Below are 24989 nucleotides of genomic sequence, written 5' to 3'. Positions count from 1 at the left end.
AAGTTTGTGGCGGAGTAACTACTTTCGCCTTTTGATAAAGTTCTACTCGAGTAGCATATAACTTTTTCTACTTGTTTTTGTTTAGGCGTTCCCTCTAGAGGATTAGGGTTCTCCACCGGGATTATTTGCGAAAGGATAGCGCCAATGCCCTTTGAGCTAGCATCCGTCGTAACCACACATCTTCCGTCTTTGAAATCAGGGAGTGATAAAATTGGTTCAAAAGTGAACGCCTTTTTGAAACAGTCTAGGAAAGTTTGGGCTTCCTGAGACCAGGTAACATTATGGGAATTCCCTATAGTTAATTCCGTGAGGGGTTTTGCAATTTGGGCATAATTGCGTACGAATTTTCTAAAATAGCCAGTAAGGCCTAAAATTCCCCTTAATTCTTTCATAGTTCTGGGGTGCTTGAGGTTTTCAACGCATTTTATTTTATCAGGGTCTTAATTTTAGGTTGAAATAAATTTACTTTCTCGGGCCGGCATTTTAAATTGACTTGCCTGAACTTCTCGAACACCTTAGCTAAAGTTGCTAAGTGTTGTTCAGTGTTTTCCCCCACGCATATAATATCATCAACAAAATGAATTGTATTCTTTAATCCTCTTAACAGGTTTCAGATGCTGAAAATGCAGTTTTATGGACATCCTTTTCGGCTATTTTCACTTGGTGGTAGCCTTGGGTAAGTTCCAAAGAAGTAAAAATTTTGTTTTTGCTTGAAATTGAGTCAAGAATTTCATCTATTCTTGGTAGAGGAAATTTATCACTAACTACTTGTTTGTTGAGGATTTACATTCAAAGGAAAGATTAAGACGACAGTGTAGGCTATGTGCTATCTCACGTTGATTCTCCTGATCTAAACTATCCTGCTGATTTTCCCTTTGGGAACAGCCTAGGGAAAGGTCTTGGCGAAAACCTCAGACGTGTGAAAATGTCAGATACGACTTTCAGGCGTAACAGCGAACTTTTGAAAGCGGCTCAGCAAACGGTTTTTGGCAATTATCTCAGACGTGTGAAAATGTCAGATGCGACTTTTAGGAGTAGCAAGCGAAATTTGAATACGACTCAGCAAACCTTTTTTAAATGTTTAAAACACATTTTGATCCTCCTGATCTACATCATCGTGCTGACCCGCCCTTTGGGAACGCTTAGTAAAGGCTTTTGGGCAATTACCTCAGATGGATTACATTGCAGATACGACTTTTAGGCATAACAGCGAATCTTTGAATGCGGCTTAGCAAACCGTTATTGGCAATTACCTCAGACTTGTGAAAATGTCAGATACGACTTTTAAACGTAAAAGCGACAATAAGATTCAAAAATGTTCAAACTTGTATATTCAACAACTCAAGAGTCTCGATGTCGATTATTTTCTTGTCAAAATCATTCGTATTTTAACGCATACTTCGCTAGACATTAATGCCTAGGCCAAAGGTAATGAGAAACTTATAAGAGTTCGATCCTCGGTGGCATTGGTGCCAAATAGGGGGTGGGGGTGTCGACACCCCTATATTCCCCCCCTTAGATGTTGAAAAATCGATTTTTTTTGGTATGTTCATACAAAAAACCCTTTTTTGGTATTTTAATTGAAAAAGACTAAAAAAAAACCTTGATTTTGAAGCATATATTTTGACCCCCCCCCCCAACCCTAGCACTTTTGTGAATCGACTTCACTGTCCGGCAAACTAACAATGGGAGATAGAAATTAAAAATTGTTAGTGCCAATTATTGTGAAGCGTCTGGCAACTTCCTTAAGAAAGTCGAAAATTTTAAAAACTGGTATTTGATAAGTTTAATTTGCAATGTATAATATTAAAGATGAAATTTATCTGCAAGCAATAGCTAAGCATCAGCTTTTTATTTTCAAAAACTATTTTAATAAAAAAACAGCATTTTAAAGTACCTGAAAGACCAAGCTTACAACATTTTTTAGTCAAACAAGGTTTCCTAACGCCAGGTGGCGTCGATGATTTTTCCGACACCGCCGCTAGTTTCAAATCTTATAAGCTTCCAATTTTCTTTGGGGTTCTAGGCGTTTACCCCCCCCCCCCCACCCCCTGGCGATTACCAACACCCACCCACCCTGAAAATACCCCCCCCCCCGCGAAAAAAACCCGGTAAATACCCCCCCCCCCCGTGTAAGTTAAGGCTTTTCAAATTTGAGAATTTTATTTGGGTTTATTTTTTTATTTCCGTAGGGGGAAGGAATTTTGGAACTTGTGTATTATGCGCCACTCACTCATGTTTATGCTGTACAAAATTCGAGAACACACCGGTTTTTTGTTAGTTTTTTCGTTACTTTAGAAATAAATTTGGGTTATAGATTTTCACATTAGGGAGGGGGGGGGGTAAAGTATAGCGGGTCTATGTGCAAAATATGTTTGTTACACTTGTTCTGCTTATTAGATAGATAGATAAATAAGTGTATTTTCAAGTTAAATATACGGCCATGAACACAGTAAAATAACATAAATGAATATAGTAAGTGGGGGTGGGGGGAGGTGTTTAACCCCCCGGAAAATGTCCCCCTACGAAAAATACCCCCCCCCCCTCCACGGAAAGTAACCCGCGCGAGAAATATCCCCTCCTTGGAAAATACCTTTGCTGAAAATACCCTCCCCCCCCCTGTGGAAAATAAGGTTTCTAAATTCGAAATTTTTATTTGAGTTTTTTTCATTTCGTTGAAAAGTGCTAAGGAACGAGAAAAAGAGGAATTTATACACCAGAAGTATCTTAAAAATTAGAAAAAAACAAATCCATTTGTGCTGAAAAGACTTCCATGTGACCTGCAATTTTTGGCAGTAGCGGGTGCCAAATTAAAAAAAAAAATCAAGAACAGAAAAATGTAGGCAAACAGTCATCAAAATTAATCTAAAATATATGGCACCAAAATGTTTAAGAAGGTTTAGCTATCCTTTGAAAGGATACTTGGCTTTGGTAACCAACAAATTTTAAATTGTCTAAGTTTTTACAGACAAAAAGCGTTGTCAAATTCTACGAATTTGTTTTTCTTATCTTCCAAGTGTAAAACTACCACAAATCACAATTAACAAATAAATGAAACCCAAAACTCACAGCAATTACAATAGATAGCCTAGTCAAACTCAAAACGAGCAAAAAGTAAAGGAGTATAGCTGACAACAACCATGTCTTCTTCAGAACAGAAAATAATTTGCACTTTACTTAAAAAAAATAATAACCGTGTATTATCAGTTGAATATACATACTCAGACGCTCATCCATTGTGGGCCTTATACTTCTTTATTTCTTGAATTAATTAAAATGAAAATACTTAAAATGTATTTTGTTTTTAGCAAAGTGCCAGTAATTTTATGATCTTGAGGTGATGTGGGGGTCATCAGCCCTACTCATGCTAATTGTTGCTATTTTGAGTTTCAATAGGTTATTTATTTTAATTTCTGTTCGTTTTGGGTTCAATTCATTTGTTTATGGTGATTTGTGGTAATTTTATGCTTTGAGAATTATTTGAATTTATTTCTACTAATTTTTGGCTTGACGAGGCTGTTAGGCCTACTATTGTTTGACAAACTTGTTTTGTGGAAAAAGTTTTTTATATTAATTTCCGTTCATTTTTTTTTACATAGTCTTTTTCATAAAAAAAATATTTTATATCTTTTTAATTTTTTTATATTATACTCCATAGTTTTTACTTTGAAGGTTATTTAACTTTATTCTGCTCATTTTTGGTTTAATGAGGCTCTACTTTTCTTTAAAAAACTTATGTTTCCATTAAAAAATATTATCTGTAAGTAATTAAATAAGAAACACAAGTTTTTCAACTGAAAGTGAGGAGCAACATCAAACCGTAAAACGAACTGAAATTATTACATATATGAAAGGGGTTGCCTCCTCCTCAAGACCTCGCTCTTAACGTTAAAGTTCTCTCTCCATGAAAAAATTCCATACATGTGTGTTATACGCCACTGAATCAAGATTACGATGTGTAAAACTCGAGAACAAACTGGTTTCTTCGTTACTTTAGAAACAAATTTGGGTTAATATTTGCACATTAGGGGGAGGGGTGTTGTTGTCCTCTAGTTACTTTAGGCTATTTGAAAGGGCACTAGACCTTTCAATTGACAGATCTATTATAGCATATAAAAGATATTGCACATATCTATATCTTTCGTATAAATTACACCATCATCAAGTTCAAAATAGTACTAAAAACGGCACTTTTGGTGTCGTGTCTCAAGTGGAAAAGCTGGGGCTATTAGGCTAGAAGAAGTTATAAATAAGATGTTTAATGACTCATTTGAAAGCCATTGCTCTTATATACGTGCTTTTTTTATTTTACATATGTAAGTGCGATAAAGCAGTGAAAACAAAACTTATGGTGCCACTTCTTAAGTGGAAAAGCTCTGAAGTACAAAACAGGTATCATTGTAATGGTTATGTTCCAGAACCCTTAACCGAAGGTTCACAATCACCCCTCCCGTACACTACCCTCCTAGCTCCCTTAGTAAATTTCATAAATCGTCTGCTCATCAGTAATCTATTGGAACATTAGCAGACTACCACACCGTCGTAGATAGATGTTTAATGGCTCAATTATAATCTATTGCTTATATTTACTAGATTTTAAAAAATTCTACCATCTATTAGATATCGCAGATTTTAATGTTAACTAGTTTCTGAGAAGAATTTGCAATAAACTACTTGTCATGGTTGAAGCATAAGCTGCAACCTAGTAAAGAGCGAACCACAGTGCATAGTAATTAAAAGTTATAAAATGTTAAAGCGATCGTTTTTTTCTTCTTTATTCCAGGCCTAGCGGGTTACTAGAACATCATAGAGATGCGTAAGAGCTCATTCAAAAGCTATTTCTCATATGTATGTGGTTTATATAAATTTTGCCGTGTGCAAGTGCCATATAGCACGAAAAAAGTGACTTTTTATGCCGTTTCTGGAGAGGTAAAGCTAGGGCGAATGGGCTACCAGAACTTTTTAGAGTGATGTTTAATGGTTCTTATGAAAACTTTTGCTCAAATCTACATGCTTTTTATCAATTCTACCAGTCGTAAGCGAGATTTAGTAATGTAAACAGCATTCGTGGTGCCGCATCTTACGTGGAAAATCTTGGAAGCATAAAAAGGTATCATTGTAATAATTAACATCCAAAACCCTTAACTGGATGTTTGCAAGAGCACCTCCTGCAATTTCCCCTTCCAGTCCCCCTTAATAAGCTACACAATTTATGTCCTACAAACACCAAATATTAGAGGCGTGGTTATGTCAGTACAGCACTGGACTTCAAATTAGATTATCATGCATTCGATTCAAGCTTGGATTTTTTTTTCAATCAGGGTTTGTCCCTTTTTATGATTACTTTTCAGATAATCCACTATTTTTGTAAGCCTGATGCATTCTTTTTTAAGGCATCTCCCGGAAAGGCAGATTTTAAACCTATTACTCGTATCTACGTGCTTTTTATAAATTTTACCATCCAAAAGTGCCATATAGCACTAAAAACTGCACTTTTGGTACCACTTCTTAAGTGGAAGAGTTTGGAAGCATAAAACGGTACCATTGCAATAATTATGATGCAAAGCCCTCAACTGGAGGTTTATAAGAACCCCTTACATATACTCCCCCTCCAGACCCTCTTAGTAAGTTTTATAAATCGGCTACTCATCTTAAAAGTAAAAGATTATTGCGAAAACAAATTAACTAAAACTATAAACTTTTCAACTAGAAATCTACCAAACATTAAGCTTGATTGATCAACAGTTTTGAATTGAACCTTCAAACTTCACTCTGTGATGAAGCCTGTGTGCTAGTTCTAACGGCGGGAATTGAAAGGAAGGGACATCCTTGCCCCCTTAGTTTTTGCTCTTGCCTAGGTTTTGATTTCATCTTTTTTTGGTCATTTCATTGGAAAAGGCCCTTTTTCATTTAAAAAAGTTGGGGAAACAACCGAAAGTGGATTATGTGGGAATGTGCTATCAAGTCAAATTTATAAAAAGTGATTAAGTATAAATATAAGCTTTTAAATCAGCCCTCAAACAGCTTTCTTTTGTTACAGTATCCTTCTAGTTTCTGCTAGTCAGTAGGTGATTTTTAAAGCCCTGTCTTCATTATGGCTTTTTCAGGCAAAGTCGACCGAGTAAAAATAGCTTTTTGCTCATCGAAAAACAAACGTTCCTGAAAAACATGTATTGTTTTGTGAAGTATGGATAATGAGCTTAATGTTGCAGACTGAAAGTTTTGCTTAAGTGTCAAGGTCGTTTGCAGTATTTTTTAGAGGTATCTTATCTCCCCTAGATCGGTGGTAATTAGAAATTATATTAAAAATAATTTTTCGACTGAAACTAAGGAGCGACATTAAAACTTAAAACCAACATACACTACTCCGTATAAATAATAAAGATCATGGCAGCGTTGTTTCTACATCATATTTTATTTTCATCAAAGACAAACGAAGTTTTTCCGAGGGAAGTAAAGAGCGAAGTTGAAACTTAAAACGGACAAAAATGATTGCTTCAGAGCCTACTTAATATATATATATATATATATATATATATTAATGTAACTTGTACAAATAAACCAACTAATTATGTTTCCCTATGCTTTTAGGATTATACAAAACTAGCGCTTTACTGAAAACACAAAATAATATAGGAGTTTTGGTACATTAAAAGCAAACCAATTAAGGACATTTTATAGAATCAAAACATTATCAATCCCTTTTAAGATAAAGCAGCAATTCATTTTAGGGTTTTCTTTATTTTTTTACGTTTGAGTATTACTTCTGCAAAATTGCTCAGTTCAACGTCTGACTCTCATTTTGGTTCTGAAAAAAACATGTCATGATTAGTTTGTACACTAGTTCGAAGTAAGGCCATCTTGATAGTATTAGGACTATAGACTAGCTTTAGAATTTGTATCGTAGCTTGAAATTAACTCTTGTATAGAGAGAAAGAATTGGATTTCCAGAGTTCATATAGTATCTTATTTGATCTTCATTTCAATTGATACTAAAGCATATTTCTTACAATTTCAGGGGCGGATCCAGGATTTTTTTAGTTGGGGGGCACAAAATAGGCTGATCCAACAAACTTGCGTCAGGAGCAAGTTTAATTAACGCAATCGTGCGTTAACTAAGTAAATTACACTACTTTAGACTACCTTAGGGGGGCGCCCCTCGCCCCCTGGATCCACCACTGTACAATTTAAGACTGTATATTACCCACTATTGGTATTATAGCTGGTGAGAGGAAAATGCTGCTTGACAAATCAATCCAATAATTCTGTATGCTGTTCAATTAATTCCAAGTTATTAAAAAATATTTTTAAGCTTATGCTTAAAATAATTATTTTATTAAGCTTAATTAATTATTATTTTTAATAATAATTAATTAATTAATTATTATTTATTAATTATTATTTTAATTAAGCTTAATTAATTATTTTAATTAATTATTTAATTAAGCTTATGCTTTTAAGATAATTTTAATTGTATACTGAAAGTTGCTAATGTGTACGCAACTGGTATACGCAACTGGTGTAAGACTATGAAAAACATTATAGATTCTTTTAGTGTTGTCAGGCTACATACTCACTTTTGACTCTTAAATCAATAATCCTGTTTTTTATACTTGACTTTTGCGTTTTCGGTAAAGGGCTAGTTTTGTATAATCCTAAAAGCATAGAGAAACATAATTAGTTTGTTTATTTTAATTTGAAAATCTATTTCTAAGTGTAATTACACTAAACTTATTCACAAGAAAATGTATTCTAAACGTATTCCGGTGCCCCCACGACTATTATTTTGGTCTCTGCCCCCCCACTCTGGAAAATTTTCAGTGCGCACCCTTGTCGCCTTCATTATATTATTTTTTAAATGAACAGAAATTCAATAAAAGAAAGCAAGTTTTCTCAAAAGAAAGCAAATACCATTGCTAAAGCTTGAAAGAAACAGAATTATTCTGCATATAAGGGGGAGCAAAGAATTGGGACAAAGTCACTTTAACTTAAAGAGTGGGGAGATGGAGGGGGTCTGATGAGGGGACAGCCCCCTCATTTGCGGAATAATTTATGCTTCTTTTAAGTTTTAATATTGCTCTTTACTTTTTATTTCAGAAATAAGTTTTATTTTATTCGTTGGTCACTCGAGAAGGAAGTAAAATATAATTCTGAAAACTACCATAAAGAATTTTAAGACGCTAATTTAAGTATATAATTCTTAAAAGCACTTTACTTAATTTAGCTCATACCCGATGACAACCCAAATGATGACCCTAATGATAAAAGAGCCCAAATACTACCTCGATATAAAAGAGCCCGAATTATTTATATTCATGAATTTTCTGGAACATAATATACAAATAACATATTACTGTTGAATTCCTTATTTTTTCCTATGGTCACTTCCATTGTTATATACTTTTTTTTAATTATTTGAAATGGTATTTCTATTTACAATTACATTGCTCACACTCAGAAAAAAAACTAAATTTTATGCAATTTGAACCCCGAAGACATGTAATCAAAGAACTTATGACGTATCACGAGATCAATTAAAGGAGAAATATATTATTAGCTCTATATCTGAGACCATCAGAGGGGAAGGGATAAACCGTCAGAGTTCCTCCTCGGACAGTTGTATATTTATTTACGGTTCATTTTTGAAACCGTTGAGAATTGGTAATTCAAATGTTCCCCTTCTATGTGTTCGAGAGAGAAAATGTATAGAAAACAATGTTCACCACTACAATATAAGACATCTCCAGTACGGTCCCGTAACACTTCGCATTTGGAACTCTGTCAGTTAACACTGAGAAGTGAACTCGGCGATCTTTTAGCTATAACAAAGGGTTTGTGTGTCATTACATGTCATTTTCGACCCGTTGCTTAAGATAAACAATAGAAGAATTTCATTTGTCTGTCCTGACATTGATTGTTATGTTGCTGCTCTGAGTCCTTGTCAAATAGGTCATGGATTGGACTATTACAAGTGGCTTACTTACATGTCTGGCTATAGTATTGGTAGTAGGTTTTCTAGGCTATTTCGTTCTGCACTATACCTTGCCGGAAAATATATTATACCGTCTGCAACAAATTTTGCTGCCTCAACACTACAGGACTGGGGCTTGGGTAAAAATTTCAAAGAGAGTCTTGAGGAAAATATTAGATATTCATCAAGAGCTGTTGGCGAAAAATCAAAATCTCAGCAAAATAGGAAGGGATTAAAAAGGGTGCGTGGTAGTTATTCACTCATCAGTTTCTAGCCAGACGGGAAGCGAAAGACATCAACAACTACTTTGAAACAAGAAGAGCAATAAGAAGAAGAAAAAAAAAGATTGTTAGATCAAAGAAAGATTTCTTCTCTTAAGATGACCTATCCCCCCCCCACAAAGAATCGCATCCATCAATCACCTCGTCATTTAATCTTTTAAATGCTGAAAATGTTGATATCAGTGTCAAGTATGGATACTATGAACAATTTCATCCTCAAGAACCCCTCTTGGAAAATATACACTTTGAAATATTTTCCAATGAAGATTATTTCATTGATTTATCATCCACATTTATTGATTTAAATGTTGTGGTAAGAAAAAATCTGACATTCTTACCCCCATCGTTGCCGACGGTCTATCCTATGAAAACTGTATCCTACACAACTTGTTCAGACAAAATTAATGTATTCATTAATGGAACATTGGTGAGCACCTGCAATAATTTATCAAAATATGCAAGCTACTTACATGTTGATGACACCAAAGTCTTACATGGAGTTGAGAGGACAGGCACTGTGCTATGAATATAGATCAAATGTTGATACTGATTGTCATTTAAGTGCTGTAGTGACAAAAGAGTATCATTTAGTTGGAAAAATAAATAATGAAATATTTAATATATCTCAATGGTTGCCTCCCAACTTTAAGATTGACATAAAGTTACAAATAGCTCCAGCCAGTTTTATGTTCAGAACAACATTTGCTGCAGCACCTGATGCAAATGTCAATCTCACTTCAGATATTCTTCATGTTAGAAAACAACATTTTATGAGCTCTATTGCATTGGCAATGGAAAAACAGAAAAAGATTCTCAAAAACTTCTTGCTCCCCATACAATGACCAATCAACATAACATTGCCACCGGATCTCGTAGTTATACCGATTCGTCATTTATCAATGGACAAGTCGCCTCATAACTTGTCTTGGCCTTTGTGAAGAGTCCTAGTGCCACTGGATCCTGGACCGCATCCATCCACGATTTTAATTTTTGTGGCTTATCTAGTCGTGTGCGCAAGGTGAATGGAATTCCCTTGTACACTTTATCTTTTGATAAAAAATCTTATAGAACTCTGTATGAATTGACTATGCAATCCCTAGATCACGATTCACAACTATTTTAAAGTGGAATAACCAATTCAATGTTTTCAAAAAATCATGGTGTAATTGTTTTGGACTTGTCATTCACTCAAGATATGAGTTGTTAGAAGTGGGAATGTACGTTTAGAGTGCACATTTGCTGACGCTTTGACTGAAAGTATTACGTTGATACCACCGAGTAAATTTAAAACCTATTGGGAGACCACCCCTGACAGTAGTGTTCTACTAGACCTGGCACCATGAACACTAATCAAATGATTGATGTTTTTAACTTGTACTTGTTCATGTCCAAATACAAATCTTATTGTATACCCTCCGATTTCCTTGGAAAAATTCAGTGATAGCCATACCATTATCGTTGTTAATAAAAGTTTGCCGAATATAAGAAATAATGGTCACTGGCTATGCATATTCCAAACTAGGAAAAGTATTTAATTTTTCGAACCTCGTGACTTGCCATATACATTCTACACCTCTCATATCAGCACCTATATTCAAATCAAGGAGAAATATATTGTTCAAAACCAGAATAGTGTACAAGATTTGACGACCAAAGATGTGGCTTTCATACACTATTTTATTTTATTTTCTGATATTGTTTATATACCTACAGGGAATTTATCAAAATTTACGTGGACAATCCTCACCTGAAGGATTTCACTGTGGTGAATACCCTATCCTATCTGTATAATATTGATTTCAGTGCTCTAAGAATAAAATATTCTAATAATGTCTGTAAATTTGTTCATTAATTATTAAACATACATAAATAAAAAAGTCTTTTTTCTTTTTGTTAAGATTTCTTTTTCTACATGTAGGTATTCATCGTCGTCCACAATGACAAGCGATGGTAGGTCATATGCATTCACCATGTATTGAACGGTTCCATTGTAACTGAACCACCGTTTAACTGAACCCCAAGCAACTGAACCCTTATAATTGAACCACCATGCAACTGAACCACTGTGCAACGGAACCACTGTACAACTGAACCACCGTGCAATTGAACCACCGTGCAACTGAACCCCCGTGCAACTGAACCCCCGTGCAACCGAACCCCCGTGCTACTGAACCCTCATGCAACTGAACCCTCTTTAACTGAACCCTCGTACAACTAAACCCCCGTGCAACTCAACCCCATTTAACTAAACCCCCGTTTAACCGAACCACCATGTAACTGAATCCCCGTACAACTGATCCACCGTACAACTGAACCACCATGCAACTGAACCACAGATCAACTGAACGCTCGTGCAACTCAACCACCGTACTTACATTGGGTAAAACACAAGTTAGAATCTTTCCATGTTCAACCTTGTTGGAATTGTTTGCTTTTTTAAGTCTTTATATAAATTACTGTCAAGATGATTTATAAAAATGCTTTGTTTTGTTGACACAAAAAAAAAGAAAATCGGACGTCATAAACTCTTAATTCCAGGTTTATTTCTCTTTTTTTATGTCTGTTAATGGGGGTTCCCTTCACCCTGTCACTTTCTACGGGTCTAAGCGTTTACCCCTCTCCCCCGCGGAAAATTTCCCCTCTTCCGCCCACGGGAACCCCATCACCTGGAAAATACCCCCCTCGCGGAAATTATGGTTTTCAAAGTTAAAAAATCTTCTTTGAGTCGTGTTATTTTTTAGTTTAATTAAAGTTCAAAGAAAAGTGGAAAAGAGGAATTTATATGTAAATCTTGCCCCCCCTCCGTGCAAATACTTTCTTATATGAAAGATCCTCCAGAAAACCCCCACACAAAAATTTCCGTATGTTTCCCTATAACAAATACTATCTGTAAGCAATAGACAAATCAAAAAAGCTTATAAAGGAACTGAAACTTCTGCAATGGGATTATCTGATTGTTTTGTAGCTAGAAAGAGAGGGAGATACCTCAGAGGGTGCATTTTGATGCCAAAACATCTCAGCTCTCATTGAGCCTTCAAATAAAACAGAAGTAGCTCTAAGGGAAAGACGACAGGAGGATGGAGGTAGAAATTGTTTGATAATCCCCGGGTATTTCTAGTTTTTTTTTTTTATAAGCTGAAAGTGATTGGAGACTAACCATTTTTTTTATTATTTTTTTTTTGAGGGGGGGATTTTCCACGGGTAGGTATTTTCTGTTTGGGGTATTTTCCGTGAGGTGTTATTTTCCGCGGGGTATTTTCCTTAAGGGATTTTTTTTTTCGGAGGGGGGGGGGGGGTAAACGGCGGCTCTCACCGTCTACATACTAAATTTTTTTTTACCACTTTGCTTGTTTCGTTGTTTTCATTTTGTGGTATTTTCTACGCTCGTAGTTGTTTATCGTTTGGTTTGAAAAAGGTTAATTACCTGCGTCGGTGGAGCCGGCACAAAAGCTAAGCTACTTTCTCTTTGTGTTTGGAAAATTTTGGTTTGATTTTTTTTTCTTACGCAGATGAATCAGGCCTTTCCTGAACGATGAGTAATAAAAATCTCTGCTAAAAATATCGGAACTTTGAGAATTTAGATAACAAAAAAATCACTTCTTGTTGCGCTTTCTTTAAATTAATTAAAAGATTCTTTCGAAAAACAATTTTTCAAATAAAAAGAAAGAGCAATGTTAAACCAAAGACTAGCATAAATAAATTCCTATAATAATTCAAATCCAAAACGATAAGAAATTACGGTACTGTTTCGCTAACGGCTATAGACAGTCGCATGAATGCCCTGATGGAGACCCGTAAGCGGGTAATTTTTATCTAAGTTAATTAAAAAAAAATTTCTGAAAAATAAGTTTTTAAAAGAAAATTAACGGCAATTTTAAACTTATGCTCTGCAGATACAAATACCTTTGAAATTTCAAACTCAAAACGACCAGAAATTACTATTAAAGAATAAATGAAACCCAAAACGAACAGAAATTAAATAGACAATCGTAGCAAAAACATACAACGAGTAATAACATAAACGAATAAATAGATCTTAAAGCGAGTAATGCTTAAATTGAAAATGAAAATCAAGGTTAAAACGAAAAAAAATATTTTCCTATTGAAGCATAAATGAAACTTCAAACGAACAGAAATTAAATAAACAAGCAATGCAAACAAACATACAATAGATATTAATGTAAATTAATAAAGCAATTTTAAAACGAGTGAAACTTAATTGAATATACAAATGATGATTGAAACGAATAAAAATCACTGCAAACATGAGTTTGGGTATCCTCCTTCTCTCACTGTAAAAGACTAAAACCTTCTGCCTCATTGGTGCTATACTGAACACCAATTTTATGATAAATATTCTCTTTTGTACTTAATATTGAAAATAAACATTAAAATTATAGTAACATTTTGAACTGATGAGCTTTCAGCAATTAATATCATTATACATCAAATATCCAGATTAATTTATAAGCTCTTTTTAAAAGTTGTTCAAGACGAATATAGTTTCACTTCAAACAAGTGTTTGGATACTGCTTCCTTTCTTAACTGTAAATAAAACCCAAAAGCCTACTGCGTCATTGGTGCTTAACTGAAGGCGCATTATATTACAAATATTTTCTTTTCCAGTTCTTACAGCATTGAAAATAAAAATTAAATTACAGTGAAATAAATTCTTGAACTGATGGATCTTTTAACAGTTAACATCATTATACATCAAATATTCAATTTGATGTTGTTTATACTTTTCAAGACTGTTCAAGACGCATACAGTTTTCAGTAAAGCGTCAATGACGCAGTAGGTTTTAGACTTTACAGTGAGAGAAGGAGGTCATACCCCAACTCTTGTTTGTAGTGATTTTTGTTCGTTTCAAGCTTGATTTGCATCTTCAATTAAGTTTCACTTGTTTTAAGATTTATTTATTAATTTACATCAATATCTATATTATGCTTGTTTGTATTGATTGTTTATTTAATTTCTGTTTGTTTTAAGTTTCATTTATATCATAGTTCAATAGAAAAGATTTTTTTTTTTTTTAGCTTGATTTTCATATTCGATCTAAGCAATACTCACTTTAAGATCTATTTATTCTTTTATATTATTACCTGTTGTTTGTTTTTGCTATGATTGTTAATTGAATTTCTGCTCGTTTTGGGTTTCATTTATTCTTTAATAGTAATTTCTGGTCGTTTTGAGTTTGAATTTTAACAGGTATTTGTATTTGCTGAGCTTAAGTTTAAAATGGCCTTTATTTTTTTTTGAAAAACTTATTTTTAGGAAAGTTTTTTTAAATTAATTTTTGTTCGTTTTTGATTGCAAAAAGTTCAAGTTTTTAAAAATTCCTTATTTCAAAATCAAACTTTAAAAAAACAATTCTTCATCAAAGTATCAAAACTGGTATCAAAGTAATAATATCAAAGTGAAAAAATGGGTTTGTGTCACCCTCGGAGTTTTTATTATTTGATGTTTGAACTATTTTAACAAAATCTCAAAATTTTTATCGGATGGGTTTGGGGAAAAAGGGTGTGGGGGAGGGGGGCTAATTAACCTTCGGTCTCTTTTGACACTTTAAGTGATCTAGAACTTTCTATTTTCAATTAAATGAACCCTCTCTGAAGTTTATACGAGCATCCCTTCAATAAGAACCATATATATCCCCAGAGTATAACTTACAACGCCTGTCCCTGGGTCCTGGGGGGTTGTGTTAACCCACAGTTTTAATAACTGATGGTTGAAATATTTTTCACGAAATGGTAACCTCAAATTTTATCGGATGGGTTTATCCATCCGATAAACCCAAACGCGTGGAGGGCGGGAGGGGCTAGTTGCCCTCCGATCTTTTTCACTCTGAGAAAATGAACTACAACTCTTAATTTCCATTCAAATGAACCCTTTCTGAAGTTTATACGAGCGTCTCTTTCATAAAAATCACATACAGCCCCAGGACATAGCTTACAATGCCTGCCCCCCGGGCCCTGGGGGATGTGTCGACACCGGAGTTTTTGTTATCTGACCTTTGAACTATTTTGAAAAAAATGGCTCTCTCAAAGTTCTTTTCGGATGGGTTTGAGGAAAATAGGGCGTAGAGAGGGGGGCTAGTTTCCCCCGATCTCTTTTGACTTAAAAAGTGAACGAGAACTTTCAATTTCCAATCATATGAGCCCTCTCCGAAGTTTATACGAGCATACCTTCCATAAGAACCATATATATCCCCAAAGCAATATTTATACCGTCTTCCCTGGGTCCTGGGGGGGGGGGTTTGTCGACACAGGCGTTTTTGTTATATGATCTTTAAGCTATTTATTAACAAAATGGCTACCACAAATTTTTCATCAGATGTATTTTGGAAAAAAGGGATTGGGGAGGGCAGTTGCCTTCTGATCACTTTTGACTCTTAAAAACGACACTAGAACTCTCGATTTCCAATCGAATGAGCCCCCTTTGAAGTATATACGACGACCCCTTCTATATGAAGTGACTCTGGGAAAAAATAAATGGAGTGTGGGGGAGGCTAACTGCCATCCAATCACTTTAAACAGTGAACTAGGACTTTCAATTTCCAGTCAAATGAGCCCTCTTTGAAGTTAATAAGAGCATCCCTTCCATAAGACCTGTAAATGTCCCCAGGGCAATCTTACAACGCATGCCCCCAGGCCCCTGGGGGTTGTGTCGACACCGGAAGTTTTTTTTGTATGATCTTTGAAATATTTTTAACAAAATAGCTATCTCAAACCTTTAATTAGATGCATTTGGTAAAAAAGGGTTTGGGGGGGGGGGCTGGTTACCGTCTGATATCTTTTGATACTAAAAGAGTAAAATAGAACTTTCAATTTCCAATGAAATTAGACCTCTGAAGTTTATACGAGCATTCCTTTCATTAGAACCATGTATGGCCCCAGGGCATAACTTATAACACTTGGCTCTGAAGACTCTGTGGGGGGTCGTCCTGCTCAAAGATACAATTTCCAGAATTCTCAACTACGCTGAACAAAATGGCTATCTCAACATTTTGATTAGATGTGTTTCGCGAAATGGTGGGCGTGGAAGGGATGTTAGTTGCCTTCCAATCACTTTCGACTATTAAAAAGGGAACTAGCCATTTACATTTCCAATCGAATAAGCCCTATCTGAAGTTTCTATGACAAAGTTTTCTATATAAACCTTATATGCCCCCAGGGCATAATTTACAACCCTTGCCCTGAGGTTTCTGGGGGAGGGGGGTTGTTATCTTCAAAGACCTAATTTCCTGAATTTTCAACTACGTTGAACAAAATGGCTATCCCAAAATTTTGATTGGATGTGTTTGGGGAAAAGGTGGGCGTGAGAGGGGGGTTAGTTGCCCTCCAATCACTTTAGACTATTAAAAAGGGTACTAACTCTTTGAATTTCCAATCGAAGGAGTCCTTTTTGAAGTTTCTACGACACAGCTTTCTGTAAAATTTAAATGCCCCCGGGGCATAGCTTACAACCCTTGCCCTGAAGGCTGTGGGGGAGTCTCTTCCTCAAAAACATAATTTCTATCTGGAAATCAACTACGCTGAACAAATTGGCTATCTCAAAATTTTGATTGGATGTGTTTGGGGAACGTGTGGGAGTGGAAGGGGTATTAGTTGCTTTACAATCCTTTTGAATATTTGGAAGTGAACCTAGAACTCTTGATTTCCTATTGAATGAGTCCCCTTTAAAGTTTCTACGACGACCCCTTCCATGTGAAGTGCCTCTGGGGGAAAAAAATTAATAAATAATAAATAATAAAACATTGGAGCCGTATGGCTTTTACTATAGGCAACGCTATAGCGTTGCCTCTGATATATAGGATATCGCAGTACATGCCAGTGAGCTGGAACCCACGCAAGAAGTCAAGTAGACCCCGGGGCCGCGCCGATGAGGGAAGACCGGCGGTGGTGGGGCAAAAAACAGCACGCCGCGCCGCACCGCTGGTGCACCGCTGGCGCCATCAATGTTGACCGCACACATTAATGTTTTCATCAGTCTTTCTCAAATCACAGCTTCAATTTACAACAGATACGAGCCTATTAATGAGTTCAAAAATTCACAAGTCGCTGGCTGGAAACTGGTCTTCTTCGTTATTCATCAAGAGAAGTAGAAATCTGGTAGAAACGAAAGGGCTGTGGCGTTTCAGAACCCTTGCATAATACGAGTAGTTGAAGTATCTATTAGCTATGTATTCTTAACATAAATAATTATCAAAATTAGTAGTTTTTTTCATCGAGCATTACTACATATAAAACTTCAAATACCGTATCACAAAATTCGTCAGTTATCTGGGTAAAAACTTCGAATATAACTTTGAACTTAGAAGCTTAATTTTTTCATAATGCCCTTTGCCTATACCTGTTTTGTTACATTTAAAACAGTTGAAATGGGCGACTTTGATATTGATTGTTTTTTTTTTTTTTTTTTGCTCTTTTGGATTACTAGGAATCCTTATTTTATTAAAAAATTGTTTTTAATTAAAATTAAAAAAAATGCATTTTAAATTTTTTTTGGGTTATTTATATAATATATGTCATGTAGGCTAAGGCTGAACTGCTGCTTTTTTATTGCTTTTGGCTGCTCATTCGGATATTATTCATTTTTCCTTTTGGGGATTCATTCCAAAGTATAAACTCATAAATAACTAACATCAGTCAAATTATAAATTGCATCTAAAACGAGTAAATTTATCAAATTGAAAAATACATAATGAACACTTCCCATGAGAACACTTGAATTACAATGAAACAAAAAACATTTAATAGTTTATTTGCTATGAAGAAAAATGAAGTGCCATCTATTTTCTTAGGTAAAAAATGAAAAGCTCATCTATTTTAAGTGTAATTAAATGAAATAATATGCAGACTGAAGTAGCTCCAGGAAGATGTTGAAATGTTCATCCTAGTTAGTCACTTTTAATCCAAGCAAAATATTAGGACACTTAATATCAGTTATTGAGTTTAAGCTTCGATTTCCAAATGCTCACAAGAATTACCAAATTTAAGAAAGTCCCAACAATAAGTCACCTGTGGTCAAAATACTTAGACACCTCTTTGATCCCCACCCAGACTCAAAGCTTCTGCTATGGTCATTTCCATGGAATCTCCAAAGAGTTTCTTTTTAAAATAGCTTTCAAGCGTAGTTAGGGGTATTTAGACTTTTTTGCTTTTCTTCAAAGCTTCGGAAAAACTGTTATAGTATTCCAAATGTTACATTTGTGCATAGTTTTGGTAATCATTTGTGGGGTGATCGTATTTTCTAAACCACTGAAGATACGTAAGAACGTTACAATATCTAGTACCCTGAGGTCATAAGACTGTCAAAGACTCCTCCTTGAACCTCCCAAATTGAAAGCTTTTATATACAAAGTAATATTTGGCAGGGAAAGTCACTGGTGATAAATCACTAAGGGTGGCACCGTGATTGCGTGATTTTGGGGGAACCAAATTTTTTTTCGGGGTGACGTATAGATTTTCGTGGAAATACCCGAAAATTCGGGGATAGTGCAAGCTCTGCTTGATTTCTAATCAGGAAAATCGAAATACTGACCCACCCGAGAAGGAAAAGCTCTGACTTTGCAGTTGACGCTGTAAAGACGTGCCGTAAAATTAATTTAAAGTCAACCGACCGCCACCGCCTCGGTAAGCAGTGTCGCGCCTGCGGCGCGCCGGCGGCGCGCCGGCGGCGTTACAAGACGTTGGTGGTGTTCGGCCGGGCCTTTTGTCGGCGGCGTGCGATCGATCTACCGGCGCGGCGCCGGGGTCTAAAGTGAAGTATGGTTAATGCTAATGAAATAAAACAAAATAAGATGAAAATATTATAGTTTAGAAACAAATTTCGGCTATATATTTGCACATTAGGGGTGGTGGGTAAAGTATAGCATATATTAAATACGCAACCAAACCTATGTACCTTTTCCCCCCTAAACCCCAAAAAACAAAAGTTTAAATATTGTAAACGCAGTGACAAATCACGGTCTGCAATCCAATTATCTATTGAAAGAAACCCGTTTGACTATTTTCTTAAGCATCTTCCATCTTTATATGCCCTTTCGAAAACCTGCGTGTAAATAATATTTTTGTTTAATTAAAACATCCTCTAAACGTTCCTTAAAAGTTTCACTTTAATACTCTTAGCGATATTAGTTACAGTAATCGTAGTAACAATATTAGTAGCATGTACATGGAGCCTTCTGGCTAGTTTGAAGTCCCCCACCCACAACTTATCCTGAAAGATCTACCTTATTACTGGAAGCCGTTCTTGAGGTATTGCTGTGTAACCCTTTTGAGAATGTGCATAACATAGTCAATTTGATTCAGTTCAATATCCGCCGAAATATTACTTGGCTGCTTCACCTTAATACCCTTACCTTGTGGTATGCAGTAAGCAGTATGAACATATAGCACCTTTTATTTTCTTCAACACACCAAACTGTCCCTAGGATATTGCTGATGCGCTCTTTGGCAACCTGTATGCGGATGGCGTGATGTGATTCAGTTCACCTTCCACCCTCAATATTCCCTGAAAATTCCACCTTCACACTGTTCATTACCGTTAGGTACAGCTGTAATGGTAATCCCAGTAATAGTATTAGTAGTAGTATTAAAAGTAATAGCACTAGTGCTAGTAGCAGCAGCAGTATTAACATATTCCCTTTTGGTCAGCTGAAGATTCCTCTCATCAAGTCCTAGAAGTTTCAACTTAATACAATTAGCTGTTGCTATCCCATTGCCGATATATCCTTTTAATAACCTATATGTTCATGTAGTTGCTTAATTTTCATCTTGATACTTTTAGCTTACAAGTGGTTGCAATAGAAGTAGCAGTCGAACTAGTAGTAGTCGTAGTTGTTGTCGTAGCAGTAGTAGTAAATGTAATTAAAATAGTAATAGCATTAGCAGTAGCGTGCACAGGGCCGGATTTAAAGCTTTGACGCTTAAGAACCAAGCGTTTTTGCCAATCCGTTTTTGCAAGATTTTCGGGGTTATTCCCAAACATTCGGGGCTCATGGAAGTAATTAACAGAACACAACTGATGAGCGAAAAGTGATGAAAGAGAGCGGTAGTTCCAAACTCTCAGCTACCATTCTTGGGAGACATCTTACAGTTTATAAGTGACCATGGAATTCCTGTGTTGTTTTAAAGTTACTTTTCTGTGAATGGGCAGCGTGGCAACAGAGTGCACCTGGCGACGATAAATCACATCAGTCCAGTTTTTGTCAGAAAAGTATTACTTAGTGATAATTTATTGCTCCCCCTGGCATAATGCGCCCCTTGGTCTGGGCTTAGGGACCTAGAATAACCTAGGCATGAAGGTGCACATATTTCCTTTTGGAGAATTGATTTTACCTTTAAGCACTCTCTGAAAGTTCCAACTTAATACACAAATCTCTCTTTGAGATACGTCATTTTGAAAATCTGCATGCACACAGTGTCTTTTGATTTAGTTCAAGTTCTACCTCAAATACCCAATTCTGTCAAATTTTCAACTTGATATGCGTAGCCTTAATAGTGCTAGTTTAACAGTAGTAGAGGTCGTAGTAGGAGCAGTAGTAGTAATAATAGTGTTGAATTAGTAGTAGTAGCAACAGTAGTAGCAGCAGTATTAATAGCAGTAGTAGCAGGTAGATGCCCCAGAAGTTTCATCTTGATACGCTAAGCTGTTCCAAGAAAATTGCTGATATACTTGTATCAGCAATCTGTATGTTATTGCAAGTTACCAATTGTTCAAATTTAAGGTTTTTATAGAAGGGATGGTCGTAAAAACGTGGAAGGAGGCTCATTCGATTGTAAATTGAAAGTTCAAGTTCAATTTTGAACAATCAAAGGTAATCAGAGGAGAATCAGTCTTTCCCTGTTAACCGACATTTCCCACCCCAAATACATCCTATCAAAATAAAAATTAACATTTTGTTAAAAATAGTCTGAAGACCAAATAACCATGCCTTTGGGGTTAACAACCTCACCAGCAGCATCTGGGGCAAGGGCTATAAGTTAAGCTAATTGCTCATTACTAACACAAAAGGTTTTTTAGAAAAAAAATTATCTGAACTTGGGGTGGGGGGGTGGGTGTCATTCGATTGGAAATCAAAATTTCCAGTGCACTTTTTTTTCAGACTTAAAAATGATCGGAGGGCTTCCACCCCACCCTATTTTTTCCCCAATTACATCCGATCTAAATTTTGAGACGGCCATTTTATTTAAAACAGTTCAAAGGTTAAATAACTATACCATAGTTAAATAACTATGGTTCATAACCCTCAGCCTCTGGTGCAAGGGCTGTAAGTTATACAAGTTGCCTATAATTGTTAACATAAGTTTTTTTTATCAAGAAAAGATGGCATGTTTGATCCTAGAAATAAATAAAAGCATGCAGGATTAAGGTTAAACCTTAGGGAAATGTCAAGAAGAATGCCAAACACAATCAGAAAGCATTAATTCCTTTATTGGTTTTGAAAAGGAAATACCAGGAACATTTACAATGGCTGATGGTATCAGCTGTCACATTGTTTGGAAAATATTTAGGAACATCTTCAACTAAATCAAGAGGTACAATGTGCATCCAGTTTTAAAAGACGTTGTATCTGTAATATGTCGAGAACAGCTAAGGGTATAAACCTGAGGATGTGAAGTTAAAACTTTCAGGGCAAGTTGAAGGAATGTTAAAAAAAAAGGCTGGAGTGCAACCAGTCCCCCTCCCATGTCCTTTTTAGTTGCAATCTCCTCAAGGACATCTGATCAAAATTCGTTATCAAGATTCACAAAGGTCAAATATTTTCAACACATATGTTTATTACTTAACGTCCAAATGGTCTGATTCATCTGAAAAACAGAGTATTAAATCAGCTTTAATGGTTTTTGATATCGGATCTTCTTTTTCTTTTGCAAAAATAAAACAAATCTTTTTTGTGAATACTTTTGACCTGCGTTTATATCATGAATTTAAGAAACAAACAATTTCAACAAGATTGAAAATGTAAAAATTCTAACTTTTGTTTTACCAATATTGCCCAATTATTTTTGCCTAATATGGTAGTAATCAATGTTATACTTTGCGGCCTTTATGTTCCATCCTGCTTTATTTGCGGCCTTTACAGTCCCTGGCACCTTTCCACCAGACTAATTGTTGCTATTGTTGTCAATTGAATATGGAATTATACAAAACCTAGCAGACTAGTTTCCGGGCCAACCAGACATGTTTCTAGGCCAAACAGACAAGTTTCTGGTTACGTAGATTAGATTTCCATTTCATGATATGGATGTTTTTTTTAGGGTAAATCCATGTCAGAAAAACCGGTGCGTCTTTTTTAGTTGCCAATATATTCAATTATATTTTTGTATATATTCAGGTTTCAGATTAGAATTTTTTACAGTTTGAATAGTTCATTCAATCTACTAGTATCAATATTTTTGCAATCATTTACATAGATATGGAATATTCTAAGCCACTTCTGGTGAGTAAAATTTTCTAATTATTATAATAAAAAGAAATCTATTTTTTTTTCTCGCCATTAAGTTAAGGAAGAATTTCCTTACTTACGCTTTTTTTTTCACTGTGCTGTTTGCTCTTTTAAAAAGCTTCCTTCTTTTAAATATAATACAGTCCATGTATTTCAATTTTAGTAAATATTCAAAAAAGAGAGGTAGAATAGATATCTCTTTTGAAAATGCTAAAAAAAAAAAAAAAATACTACTAAGGCCTTCGGCAGTATTGATAGGATTTTCCTGTGCTTAGAACTGTTAAAGTTAGGCTTACCAAGACTTCGTTAGGATACTAGCTGATATGTATAGAAAGACATTTGGTATAGTTAAAGTTTTAGGGAAGAGATTATCGTCGCCGTTTGAAATTAGAAAAGGAGTAAAACAGGGTAGTAGTATTTCGCCTAGGTTGTTCACATTGCATATAAATGATATTGTTGATCATTTTAAAAAAAGGTATGGGGGCCCCTACGGTGTCACTAGGGAACCTGACATTATCTCTGTTGCTTTTTGCTGATGATGATGCGGTGTTAATAGGCAAGTCACCAGAGGAGCTCCAGATCTTATTGAGTATATTAGAAGAATATTCAGATAGAAAGAAACTAGTGTTGAATATTAAAAAGACTGAGATTGTGATTTTTAGAGGAATTCGCGTGAATAATGACAATCAAAAAGTAGAATTTTATTATAAAGGTGAAAATGTAAAAGAGAGTGAAAATTTTAAATATTTGGGAGTAACACTTTCAGCAAATGGAGGATGGAAAGAGCATGTAAAAGAGATGATTAAGAGAGGGAAAGCAGTTTCAGCTGCCATTTTACGTAATTCAAGGCTTTCAAGTATAAAATATCTAAAAATGCATAAATATGTTTTTTTTTTCAGGGGGACTTAGCCCCCCTTCCCTCCAAACTAGAGTGCTACAAACACCAGAATAAACTTTAGAGGGCAATTTATCTGTAAAAGAGGGCATATTATTTCGTTACTAAATTTTTTCTTCTTTTTTAAGGATGTTGAGGTGGATTCATGCAATTACCCTCCCTCCGAAAAGAGACCAAGATGGGGTGATATCACATCGATGCAAGCTGCAAGACCATCAGTAATCAGATATGCCAGTTCCAATACAAGTTCGATGGACCAGCCAAGAGCTTCTCAAGCCAGTGTCAGCTCTGCGCAAAGCTCTATGCAACCTGGCAGAAAATTCAAGAGAGAATGGATGCTTTCATATAATGCTTCAGTCTCATCCGATCAAGATCGAGAGGACACTCCTCTTCATGCTTTGCCAGGGACTTCAGATGTACAAGTGCAGTCAGAATTTGTAAGTGTATATATTTTTTTTTCTTTCCGTATTTTCAAAAAATAAGACAAATTTTCTCAAGCGCATAACTTTTGATGAGTAAAACTTAAATTTGTTTCTAAACTATTCTATAATAATCCTATTTCATTTTCTTTCATTAACCAAATTAGCAATATATAAAAGAGTGGTTATAGCACACAGAAGTAGCAAATAGCTTATCATAGATTTATAAAATTACCTGTAACTTTTCTTTTAAGCAACATGTTTTCTAATGCAAAAAATCCATTATTTTTTTAAACAAAATAACTATATAAACAACTAACCATTATTTCACTGTTGTCAATCGATCAACGATTTTTAAACTAGGATAAGTTTTTGCTTTTAGCTTTGTGCGTATCTAGTTCTTATCCAATGTCCCATCAGGAAGCTTGAATTTTAATCCGACAGGTATAAATTTGAATGTTAATCGCTTGCTCGCTACAAAGGGGGTTTCAAATAACAGGATGTTTCTTATCTTAGATGAAGAGAGATATTGACACAGGAAAAATCGCATAAATTGGTTCCACAGCGCATTTCTATCTGACGCTGTTTCTGCAGCACGTTATAGGCTAATAGAATATAGGCTATGGGATTAGAAACTCAATATCAACCTGTTATACTATTTCAGCGTGTGTGTGTGTGTGTGCGTGCGTGTGTGTGTGTGTGCGTGTGCGTGTGTGTGTGTGAATGTATCTGAGCGTGAATATGTGTGTTATAAAAAATATTTGTAATATATAATTAATTTTTTGGTAAATAAAACTATAAGAAAAAATTTTTAACTTATTATGCATTTGTTTGATGAATTCGAATCCAATTAAAAAAAATTGCTTGATAAAAAAAAGAAAAAAAAGAAAAGTATGTTATAATTGTGATAAAACTTTCATCAAAGAAAAAAAAACTTAATCCCTTCATTTTCTAGTTTCAGGGGGAAGC

At 35.2% G+C, this 24989-nt stretch overlaps 1 protein-coding gene across 1 annotated transcript in view; it reads left to right on the top strand.

Annotated features, from left to right (window-relative positions):
- The window catches only part of LOC148949675 (uncharacterized), a 177707-nt gene that overhangs the window by 10198 nt on the left and 142520 nt on the right, over positions 1–24989 (top strand). The window lies entirely within an intron of this gene.

This window comes from Artemia sp. Qi Xiang Cuo, chromosome 8 (genome assembly GCF_049724085.1).
Source record: "Artemia sp. Qi Xiang Cuo chromosome 8, ASM4972408v1, whole genome shotgun sequence".
Taxonomy (NCBI): Eukaryota; Metazoa; Arthropoda; class Branchiopoda; order Anostraca; family Artemiidae; genus Artemia; species Artemia sp. Qi Xiang Cuo.
The sequence above is the reverse complement of the archived record's forward strand: the minus strand, read 5'-3'. Positions and strand labels throughout refer to the sequence as shown.